This window comes from Taudactylus pleione, unplaced genomic scaffold, assembly GCF_031769625.1.
Source record: "Taudactylus pleione unplaced genomic scaffold, aTauple2 ptg000226l, whole genome shotgun sequence".
In the NCBI taxonomy this organism is placed as follows: Eukaryota; Metazoa; Chordata; class Amphibia; order Anura; family Myobatrachidae; genus Taudactylus; species Taudactylus pleione.
In genome coordinates this window covers 2,697,193-2,709,841 of record NW_028284628.1, presented here as the reverse complement: position 1 = coordinate 2,709,841, position 12,649 = coordinate 2,697,193, and the positions used below count along the sequence as shown (strand labels likewise).

The window sequence follows — 12,649 nt, the reverse complement described above, 5'->3', positions numbered from 1 at the left end:
GCTTGCATCACTTTGAGCACTTAAAGAGCTCATTTGATTGACAGATAGATAGATCTGGGGCGGAGCTTGTCTGAGGCTGGAGGGGATGGACGGTGCAGAGCAATACTGCCAGTACTTTTCCATTAAGAATCGCAGTCATGATGGCCAGGACAAGTAATGAACATCGATGGCTGTCGATGTTTGAAATAATGGTAATTAAGCTTTGCACTAACTGCATTCAATTCTATAAGTTACCAGCTTGTTACTTTGTTTGCAGGAATTGAGGTCACAGCAGACCCTCTAACATGACCCGTTCCACCAAGTACAAACTGCTCTCCACCTGGACTTCCCACCTACTATATGATTGCAGACACCTGTGGTGAAACACCTGTCTCATCAATTACCTAGCTCAACACAGGTGACTGCAATCATACATTTGGGTGGAAATCCAGGAGCAGAGAATTTTGTACCTGAAGGAAGGGATCATATTGGAGGATAGGGGTGACCGGCCCTGCTGATAATGTGTCATTGGATCTGAGCAGAGAGACTGCTGGGAGGCGGCCAGACAGTCATGTTCTGTTTGATGGCAGGACTGGTTGCAGGGTGGAAGGCGGACCCCAGAAGCGGCACCACACCTTCACCACCTATGGATCTACTGATGCCTCTCAGGTGTACTGGAGCTCATCACGATGCACAACGCAGGTATTTCACTTTGCACGTGCATGGCCTAATATCTTTATGCAGTTCATCAGCTGGGTCTGAACCTCAAAATAAAGTGATAGGGTTCTCTATTGCTTTACCTATTACTCATCGACATAACAGTCTCTTGTCGGAGCTCGTATCCCAGTTTCTGTCCCTTGACAAATTGGCCCGCAAAAGCATTCAATTTGTTAATTTTTTGAGTCATTATTGCAAATCTTAATAAACAGTCCTGTAGTTGTAATTGCTTTGAACTTTAGAAAAATGTTGATTGCAAAATGTGAAAAAGACAAGCAGTTGTCAGTGTTGATGGCACACTGCCACCTGTCGTCTGTAGATGGTATTGCAGTGGATTAGGGATGGGAATCAGATGGTTCCGATAATTGATGTACAATGTTTCCTCACCATCGCTAGGTTACTCCTCCAATGTTTCCTCAATGTTTTCCGATTTATTTTTTTTGTGTGTGACACTGGGGCTTATGGGCCTGATTCAGAAATGGTTGCAAAGGCAATAACGCACGCAATTGAGCAATTGTTTGCCATTGCGCATACATATAAGATGCACTGCATGTGTGCAGCGATCGCATTGCAAATCCATTGCAGAGTGAGTGACAGGTTGTCAGTGTTTGGGGGTGGTGACAGGGGGTGTTCTGAAAAACACAGATGTGTCTGTCCATTTAAATGCTGTTACATGGGCGTGCATAAATTAGACACTGGGAGTGATACGCAGCTCTGCGTGTCTGAAGTGCTCCCAAGGCTGCAGCAGCTCTGACCTGGTGACCAAGATAGCCACCGATGTTACCGATATATTTACGCAGGTGTGCGTAATCGCACTCAGGTAAGAAGGCAGTACTGGGCGTCCTTATGCTTGTGTGATCTTATCAGACATTAGCATATTTTCACTGCTGCGTTGCGCGCGAATTCGCAGCTGATATCGCATTAGCATCCATCTCTGACTCAGGACCTATGGGTCTCATTCAGAGCCGCTCGTAAGCGGCCGTTTGCTCGTTCCGTGCGATGTTCGCACATCTGCGCATGCGTACGGTTTGTAATACGCATGCGCGAACCAGTCAGTGCGGCCGAAATTCGTTTGTTCGCTAAATAGTGAATGCCTGCTATTTTGAGTGACAGGAGGAGGCGTATGTGGGTGGTAATAGGGGAAGGTGCTTGAAAACGGGGAGTGGCATTCAGAACGCAGGCGTGCTTAAAGGTCAAAACGGGCGTTTTATGGGTGTGCATAATTAATACAGCAGTGTCATTGACCACGTCACTTGGTTGTTTTAAAGGCAGAACTGCTCGCAATATAGTGGTAGGAAAAACCAACCACAAGAATAGCGAGCAGTTCATACGCTGTTCGATGTACTCGATTAATCTAATAATTAGCGGACATGACGTAGGATGCGAGCGGCCAGGGGGCGTCTTTTTCAAAATTACGACCGCAAGTTTTGTTCACTCGTTCAGACATAGAGGCGTGAACAGACCGCAAAGAGCGAACGATTCATTTGAATAGCCACCCTTTTTCTGAACGAGCGAGCGCTAATTGCGCCCGGCTCTGAATCAGACCCTATGTACGCTAATGCCGCCACAGCTGTGAACTTGTACGCAAATGTCTCAGCCTCCGGGATTTGTATTGATATGCCCATCGGCAGCTTTGCGTACAAAGGCAACATCAGTTGCAGATCAGTCGATAGTCAGCCTTCTGAGTAAACCTATGGTCACTATTTGTACTGCGTACAGGATCGCTGTCGCAGGATGAGACACATTTGCATTTCAGAGCGATACATAAATATAATTTTTGGCTTTTTTTTTTTTTTACAGCCAATAGTTGCGTTTTTTAGTGTGAATGGCACATTGTCGCATTGCGTATATTTTTACAGTCATATGCCGGGTGTCTGCTTAGGAATAGGTGGTCGGGTCTGGGGCTGGAATTAGGGTGCAGATGCGGGCATTGGGCGTGCACACATGGCCAAAGTACAGTAATGTCATGGTGTGGGTGTGTAGTGATGATATCCAACTACACATGGCCGGCTAAAAAAGGCAAACGTAGCTGCCTGGAGGGGTCTGACTTGCAGATGCTGCCTATAACCCTGGTGTATGTTGCATCCAATTGGCCGCACACATTTTAAACACACCCACATATGCAAAATCACTAAAACTGCTGCAACACTGTTTTTAAAGTCACTTTAGTCTGCAGCGCACACTCGCTTAACACAGAGTGATTCATACTTTAGAGGTAGATTTACTAAAGCTTATAAAACAGACATGTGGTGCGGTTGTTCTTAGCAGCCAATCAGATCCTGTCTATCATTGTCTAGAATGCAGTAGAGAAATGACAGCTAAAATCTGATTGGGTGCTATGGGTAACACCATCACTTTTCATTTTTAGAAGCTTTAGTAAATTTATCCTCTAGTATGGGAAGCCGAAACATACACATATTTTTTGTTGTCATGAAAAAAATAACAATTCCCAATTTGCATTCGCTGTGCTTAGCATTAGTGCTCCAACCCACTAGGGTGCTTATTATCTGCTCCATCTCGCCAGTAATTATACTTTTTCCATTGTACACTGCGAACTTCAGCATTTTCAGTCCCTACAGTGGGGCCCATTTATCAAAGTGTATTTGAGGTAAAATCCCTGAAAAAATACTAAGTATCCCCCGTATGTATTAAGGAGGGACCGCAGCAGGTATCCCAGACACCTGCTGTGATCCCTCCATTGCCGCCGGCAGCCGCCTCCCCTATAGGTTTCTATGGGGGATGCGATGCTGCCAAATTTAATAATATCCAGAATGCGATGCATTCTAGATATTGGCCCCCACAGCTAACGCCATCTGAAGATGACATTAGTCGCTGTAGCCTATGGGCTACACCGCGCACTATTACCTGGCGGAGGGATCCGCCGGAACCCTCCCCGCTTTGGCGGATGTGCATGTGCAGTCCACGGGACTATGCATGCGCACCACCCCTGTAGTGGCCAGCAGCTCTCTGGAGACATCGCAGGGACGGGCTCCTTTCGTGTCCCCGCATGTCCCGGATGATACATCTGGCCGATAGGATCGCTTTTTGCAATGCTACTATGGGCGTTACTGGTATTCCCTGATCGCATTGTAAAAGCAATCATTGATAAATGGGCCCCAGTGAAACATCGCCTCCAGTCGTGCTCCATCCGCATCGGACCCAGGTACGAGAGGGGGAAGGGAGCTGCAGCTACAGATTTACGTACGCGACCAACTATGAATATTTAGCAAAAATGCTATTTTATTTTTAGATGCATTTTGTTGCTCTGTTTGCGTCTGGCTCTGAATAACGCCCTCACTGCCTCAGAGGTTCTAACAGTCAAAGAAGTGAAACCTAATCCTGGTAAGACCTTTTACAACAATTGGTTAAATGCCACCACCTGCAGACAAACTTGGCCTCCAGCACATCCACGTTCATTTATACCAAACTACAGCGAAGCGACAGCACCTGCACCAGCTCCTTCACCAAGATGCAGCATGATGCTGGCAAGATCACCAAAGCAGTGCATTCGCTAATACATTCCTGCCAAGCACTCCACTGCTTCAGTACTGTAACGTATGCCAGCTGGTAGCACTGTCTGCAGATACTTCTCAGCATGGACTAAGGGCCTGATCCAGAGATGTGCGCTTACCCAATGGTGAGCGCACATCTCTAATTGTACTGCGCATGTGTAGCCCTCCATCTGCGAATCTGCTCATCTCTTGGGGGGCGTTCCTGGCCACTGTTCCCGGAGAGTCGTCCTCATTTTCCAGAAGGGTTGAGGCCAGGTTCTACGTCGGTGGACAGAGATTTCCTGGCCTCGTAAGTGCCAGGCACCGGCCAGGTTGTTGGGAGGAAGGCTCTTTTCTGTTTGTTGGAAACTGCAAAAGAGAAAGAAAGAAAAACATCTCTGTAGTTGTCAGGCTGTCAATAAAGTTGCATGAAAAAAAAGCAAAAAAAAGCATGTCTGCAGCTTTCCTTTTCTGCATGGCAGAGGAGCAGAAGACCAAGGAGGAGCCAGGTGAGTGCGTGTGTACAGTATTATATAGTATACTGACTACTGTAAAGTGTCCATAAGGAGCAATTACATTTCCTTAGAATACCCAAACCAGTCATGGATGATGAGGAAGTTATATAGTGCATATATTCAGAACAAAAACCTTTAATGAAGTACACATAGGCTACAGTAATACAATCTATACACATAAAAAGTAAAAAAAACAGTCACTTTCCATCACCCTCTATTGGCCTTTAAAGTGAGGATGTGTAATAGGGTGTATCAAGCACTAGTGCAGGGTCCAGGGTTGCAAGGGGACCTGGTCATTCCATGTGTCATATGAGAAGTTGCACGTATGTCCTCGGTACGGTGAACTGAGCTTGGGGTGAGTTTATCGTCACTACGGATAGTTGGTGGCGCCATATAAATAAAAAATAATAATGTATATTCCAATACATTTGTGGAGATAATATAGCCTACCTTCCAACATGACCCCTTCCATCCGCTACAAAATGCTCCGCTCCTAGACTTCCCACCTAATTAATGATCACAGACACCTGTGTTGAGTAAGTTAGTAGATGAGACCAGTGTTTCACCACAGGTGTCTGCAATCATATATAAGAAGGAAGTCCAGGAGCAGAGCATTTTGTATCGGTTGGAAGGGGTCATGTTGGAGGGTCTGATATAGGTGTTTCATTGGGAAATGCTTGCTCATATTTTGCAATCCTTGGGGTGGAGGCTTCCTCTGGGCTATAATTATTCAAGTTCAGTTTTATTTTCACTGTTCACCTGGGGGTGTCTCGTTTGCAAAGTTTTTTTTATAACAGTTTTCTTGACCTTTTGGCTTCAGTGATCCGAACCTGCGCCCGAAGACACAGGGTTGGATCATTTTGCGTGACCATCAGGTTACTTAGGATGGCCAGTGTTTTAACAAATTAAATTTGTTAAAAAATAAATAAAATAAATTGTAATATGCTAAATTGCTTTATTTTATTAATAATAATAATAATAATAATAATTTTGAGGTAGGATCTCCTGTAGGGGTTCCATTTCGGAAATTATTTACTAATTCCGGTATTTTGGGATTACTGAGTTACAATCCCGGAATCTCTAGATTAATTTCAGGTTTGGGAAATAAATTGACATAATAAAAAAAACTGAGTCAGGACAATTTGCAAAAAATACTCATAAAACAAAATATTACGCAATGATGGGTAGCATCACCAGGGGAAGTTGCCAGAGGGTGGAGTATTAGCAGTCAGACTCATTACCATCTATATTAGGCAGAGTTACATGATGAACACCATCACTGTTGACATCATCTATACAAGAGAAGGACGGATCAGTCATTGTTATGGTTGAATAGGACTTTCTAGCACCCTGTTGGTAGAGAACATCACATACTGCAAGGTGAAGTCCGTGCACTAGACGACACAACTTATGTTCATCAGCTACAAGACCATCTGTGACGATTGGGACAATATTATTTTCCAGTGTCACATGCAGACACATACACACCATTTTAAAATGACTTATTTCCTGGATGTTTTTTGATTTAATTTTCAAGGCATAATTCACAACTCTGTTTCATATGGTAGTCGGGGTGGAAGGTAAATCAACATGCCCTTTAACAACCAGTAACTTCCTTAAATTCTGTGATGTAGAAACAATGTTTAACGCCAGTCAGTCAATCTAAAGTTATTATTCGCGCTAAAGTTGCATCTAGTGATATATTTTCGGAAAGGCCAAAGATAATACAGTAGGACATTTTTTGTTTTATAGGTCTTTCATCAATATTCATTTCACTTAAACTTGGTATGACTATGGCCTCTTTTGGTCGTACTTTTATGTTTGGCAGTTAAATATGTATCCAAACCTTTTGTATAACAGCCCGAGGTGTGTAAAATAACAGGGAAAGTTTAGCATTTTGCTGTTTGATTATCAACAGCTGTCAAAAAATGAAACCAAGCAGACTTCTCACATATCTTTTTTATGAGTAACGTACAAAGTTTGGGATTTTATTGTGCTGTTGCCATAATATAAAATTCCAAAATGACACTTTGAAATGGAAGTATAAACTCTGGCTCTGATTCAGACCTGCTCGCAGCCGCTGGCCACTCGCTGGGTCTGTAGGCGTTTTTTTTTACTCCGCCCGCTCGCAAAGTTGTAGGAGACCACCCACAGCTTGTGTGAGCGGCCAGGAGACCATTGCAACCATCAGCCTTGCGACGAGATCCTGTGGCAGGGTCTAGGCTGCCGCAAGGCCGAGTGGACTCCCTACTCTAATAGAGCGGGAAGTCCACTACTGACATCACTAGTGATGTCAGTAAGGCCTCCCAACAAATGCCAGGCGTTCCTAAGGGAATGCCTGCCTTTGTCCAGCCATCCCCCTACCCGCCCACAAAACGGGGCGAGCTTTTACTCACCATCGACAGCCACCCCGTCTTGTTGCGAGCCCCGTAGCGACAGAACTTCAGTCGCTCAGCACGGCTCGTGCATGCCAGATGCGACGCATGCACAGTGCGCAAACATCGGGCCACTTGCAAACGGTTCTGAATGAGCTCCTTTGTATGGTTCTTACAGTTACACACCTTTGTTTAAATTAGACAGTAAGGGCCTGATTCTGAGATGGAAGCAGCGGACATGCAAAAATATGCAAATGACTCAGCCACCATCTTGTGCACTGAGGCAGCCACCTCCGTCGTCTCACATCTGCTGCTTACGTGCAAAAGTGGGAACAACTTAAACATCGGTTGAACCTTGAACTTCTGATTAAGCTTATGCTGTTTCAGGGCCTGATTTATAGTTGTACGCAAACCCTATGGTTTACGTACAACTGTGTTTGGTGATCTGTAGCTGTACTGTAACATAGCCGCTAGGTACAAAACTGGAATGGCTGTGCTACAGGGTACAACTCCGAATTAGGCCCTCAGAGCGGCTCTTTTAAGACGCCAGGGCCTCTCCAGGTGTGAACAATTTGCATAGGCTCATTAGAGCATGCTCAGAAAACGGTCTTGACATGCCTGCGTTTTTTGAACCACCCCCCCGTTGGCTCCCCTAAATGCTTACTGCCTGTCACTCACTTTAATTCCTTTCTACGAGCGGCATTGCTAATCCATCGCTAATTGTGCGCAGTGCGGCTGTCTCACATGTGCAGTGGCAAAAATCGCTCCACTGCCTCTCATGATGAGTCCTTCTGTTGAAAGTGGTGCTGCAAGCCTGCAACAGCAAGAAATACAAATACAACTGTCCCCAGGACCCCCACTTCACTCTGAGTCTCTCTCCCCTCCATACTACTACTGTCTACATTCAGACTCTCTCTCCTCTCCCTACTACTACTGTCTACTGCAGATGCTAGTGACCGTCTCTCAGTCTCTCTGTAGCTAGCCAGCTAAGAAGATGTACAGTAGCAGAAGGAAGTGGTGTGCGTGCTGTATAAGCACATATCGCTCCTTTCCCGATGGCTGAAGACTGTCCCCATCCTCTTCAATGAGTGACAGTGGCAGCAGGGCAGCGTATGGGTAACACATGCAGCCGTTGCATCCGGAAACTGTGCCACCCACCAATATGGTCACTGAGACTGTAGACTATGACTGGCGGTCTCCGTGACCAAGAGAATCCCGTTAATACACAGGATTTGGTGCCAAAAATCCCAGGGAATTTGGGCACCCGAAACTGTCTGGGATCTGGGATCAGGAGTGGATTCCCTAATCATCTGCTATCACATCCTGATTTGGCAATAGTGATTGCAGGGCACCATGCAGTACATGTTTCACTGCTGTCTTTGTTGGGTGGTATCATTTCAGTCTGGTGGCTTTGCTGCCATTATCTGTTCCTTGGTGTTTCCATATTGGCCCAGTGGTCCACGCCTGAGTGATCTTGGATATTCAGATAAGCCTTTTATCAACAGATCGCTTGTGAGCATATTTTATGCTGTTTTTTAATTTTCTGTTTTAACAGTATTACAGTAGTTGATTATTTTCTATTATAGTGACCATTGGAGAAAATCTTTTCTGGTGCAGTGTAACCTGCAGGAATTTCATATTCCAGATAAGGTTTCCTATATATTTCAAAAGTAACATGCTTAATTACCATTTCTGTGGCATTGTATTTGAATGATATGGGGTACCATTAGCGCTCCCTTTTAGCTTAAACCATTTGGACTATATATTTTGGATAGTTTAGAGCGCTCAAAGGGGTCTATCTCTATCTCTCTCTCTATCTCTATCTCTATAGTTTTAAGTCTATTTACATAGGGTATCGATGTCGGCTTGCAGTTTAAAAGATCAGCATTAACTATGCATCGGTTTTGATTGCCATTTGAAATACAATGTCATTACCAATCGGATTTTAAACCCCTATACCGCAGCAAATCTGATGGTAAATTTGCCGTCAATCTGCTGCGGTGGTCTGCAGATCTGTGCAGGCTCCATTAGCTTAAAATGTAAATAAAGCGTAAAAAATCATAATGTGTGGGATCCCCCCTAATTCAATAACCAGCCATGGACCTCTTAACTTGTGCTGGTATGGGAAAATAGGGGAAAAAAATCAGTGTTGGGCTCCCCCCATTTTCCTATAACCAGGACCAGGCTGGACCAGTCGGGGGATAATGCCAGAACAGGGAGACAAACAGTGTGGGGTCCCCCTGCCATCACATTCACCATCCCCAAACTGGGGACCACAAAAATTAAGTAAAAATGGGTGGACTACATATCCAGGAAGACTGCTCCAGCATGATGGCATTTTGAAACAAGTGTCAGCATGCCCGGGCGTTAAGGGCCCACTGGCACCTGTAGTTCACCTATAAAGAAAACATTAAAATAAACACAAAACTCGGACACCGCCTGTTGTAATATTTTACTATAACGCCAAAAAACCATCCCAAATAAACCAATTGCATACTTACCATATAAATGGATGGCGCCCCCTTCTTCCCAAGTAGGTATCTAATGGTCTTGCTAAAATAACAAAACAGACGGAGCCCACCATACAGGCACTGTACACAGTGGGCAGTGCCACCAACAAATGAAAGGTCACTAGAGGACAATACCATTGTAATGAATGGGAAAGCGCTGATTGGCTGAGAGCAGGAGAAGGGTTACTATGTGTCAGATCTCAGCCAGTCATCTTTCTATAGCAGTGTCCTCGAGTGACCCATCATTTCAGGGTATCCTTGTGCAGATATCAACAAACATTAAGCAGTGCAAAGGGGGAGAGGACAGAGGATGAGACAGGGAGGACACAGCTTTATTGAAACACAGACACATATAGTAAGTAGGAGAGCAGGACTGTCAATGGTGGAGTAGTCTCATAGAAGTCTTGGAATCAGCCTGCGCAGTCCTACTTTCTCAGTATGGGGTGATTCTTGACAAGTCAAAAAGTGTCCATAACATGGTCCATGAGGCTCTCCCGGCCTCCTGGATTGGCCCATATATAAGGGAGCGAGGAAATAGTCCATAAAGTACTGACTGCTATGAATGTTAAATAAGCTTTCCCAGTTGTTAAGGCTCTGGCGTCTTAGCTCCACCGGCCATTCTGCATGATCTCAGGGTTACTTAAAAGTCCAGTGATCGAGCGATATACTGTATGTCCCATGGTTGCATCCTTTTACAAAAGCAGCGGATCTGCTATGCTGCTGGTGGGGGTCAATACAAATCCAGGCGAGTGCAACATTTGCTTAGTTTGGCACAGCCACCGCATACAAAGACGCACTCACGACGGCATTTGTGTCCATTTCTGAATCAAGCCCTATGTGCATATGCAGAATTTCTTCTTGCTTTCAAAAGGATAACTCATACTGGATCAGAGAAACTTACCTGCAGAAGTCTCTATCTTTCACATTTTCGAGCCTTTGCAGGTTTTGTTGCATAACATGGTCCAGAACAAGAAGAATCACAATATCCTGAACTTTTTCTTGATCATTATGCTTCATCACTCTCAGGATAAGTGGAGTAGAATGGAAGACACAGATAGATAGAACACCCGTCTCCTCTAGAGTCTAGACCAGTGGTTCTCAAACTCGGTCCTCAGGACCCCACGCAGGTCACGTTTTGCAGGTCACCCAGCAGGTGCACAGGTGTATTCATTACTCACTGACACATTTTAAAAGGTCCACAGGTGAAGCTAATTATTGCACTTGATTCAGTGTGGAGACATGGAAAACATGCACCGTTTGGGGTCCTGAGGACCGAGTTTGAGAACCTGTGGTCTAGACCAATCACAAACTCCTCCTGCTGGGCTACTTTGTCTTAAGGCCCCTACACACTAGCCGATTTACGTTAACGATTCCCCGAAGATCGTGCAGTGGGTACGCTCTACAAACGACCAGGCAATATGGTTACATTATATAGTGAACGATCTAACCACCAAACGATGCAAGATATATTGCACAGTGTCTATGCACTAGATACAGTAGTTTGTCCGGAAGTTCAAGGGAAATCGTTGATGACATTGCATCGTTTGCAAGTCGTATTGTGTGTACCTAGCTTTAGTAACTTTCGTGAATGGCCTGAGGTGGTAAATACCATGAAAGAAAATGCAAATCACTCCCACAATCCTCTGCTCCTCATGTACGAATGATGATGTGTCTCCACAACCTGAGCCAGCATCCCATGTAAGGTGATCCTTGCTTGACGAGATCCTAGTTAGCTTTGCGCAGTGGCAGTATCATAGCCAATGAGGTTTATCTGAGGCGTGATTATTGCTTATTGAAAACTTTTCCCAATACCCCGCCATGATGACTTGAAATATAGTCAGCAACGGCAATTTTTGACAGTCTCCCTGGAGACTGAAAAATGTGTTTAATAATAGAATATGAGATAGGGATGAACATCGGAAGACCACCATCAAATGATGGTTGGGCTTCTGTCATTGAAACTTTAGATGCAATAGTAACTAACCATCGCATTAAAAGGGTTAGATGGAAAAATCTATTCGTATGACTTGCACATGCGCAAAATGACTTGAAATATAGTCAGCATCGGCAATTTTTGACAGTCACCCTGGACAACGTAATAAATAACTTGAAGGCTGATGCCATTAAATTCAGTAATGTACAGAGGGCCTGATTCAGAGCCGGACGCTATTTGCGGACTGTTCTGAATAGGGGCCGGATATTTAAATTGAGCGCTCGCTCTTTGCGGTCTGTTGACGCCTCTATGTCTGAACGAGCGAACGAAACACGTGCTCGCTATTTTGTAAAGACACCCCCTGGCCGCTCGCATCATACGTCATCTCCGCTATTTACTAGATTAATCGAGTACATCGAAAGGCGTATGAACTGCTCGCTATTCTTGTGGTAGCATTTTCCTACCGCAATCATGCGAGCAGTTCAGGCTAAAAGACAACCAAGTGACGTGGTCGATGACGCTGCTTTGATAATTATGCACACCCTTAAAACGCCTGTTTTGACCGTTTGGCACGCCTGTGTTCGGATCTCCACTCCCCGTTTTCAAGCACCTTCCCCTGTTACCACCCACAAACGCCTCATCCTGTCAATCAAATTAGCAGGCATTCGCTATTTTGCGAGCACACGATTTCCGACCACACTGACTGGTTGGCACATGCGTATTACAACCCATACGCATGCGCAGATGTGCGAACATCACTCGGGGCGAACGAGCGGCCGCTTACGAGCGGCTCTGAATCAGACCCAGAGGGCCTGATTCAGCAACAATGCAAATGCAGCAGGAGGTGTATGACACTCCCTGCTGCATTTGCGATCCCAGCACTGCAACGGAGGTCTCAGGCTGGGATCACCATCGTGACCATCGGTGGTCGATTGTCGCGATGATAGACAGCGCCGGGCGGCCGGACAGCTGAGTAAGCCTCAGCTTACTCAGGCTGGCTGCTTGCGAGCCCAGAAGACTACGTACGTCCACGCAGTCTCTGGGCTGACCACTCCCAGAAAACGGGGCGGACAAGCCCCGTTTCCGGGAACGCTGGCCGCCCCTTAAATCCCTCTGCCTGTCCATCAGG

At 45.3% G+C, this 12,649-nt stretch overlaps 1 non-coding gene across 1 annotated transcript; it reads left to right on the top strand.

Annotated features, from left to right (window-relative positions):
- The first annotated feature begins 11,318 nt into the window (after positions 1-11,318).
- LOC148517189 (U4 spliceosomal RNA) lies at positions 11,319-11,459 on the top strand. The gene has a single exon (XR_015879323.1). It is a non-coding gene; the product is annotated as a U4 spliceosomal RNA (small nuclear RNA).
- Positions 11,460-12,649: the final 1,190 nt, after the last annotated feature.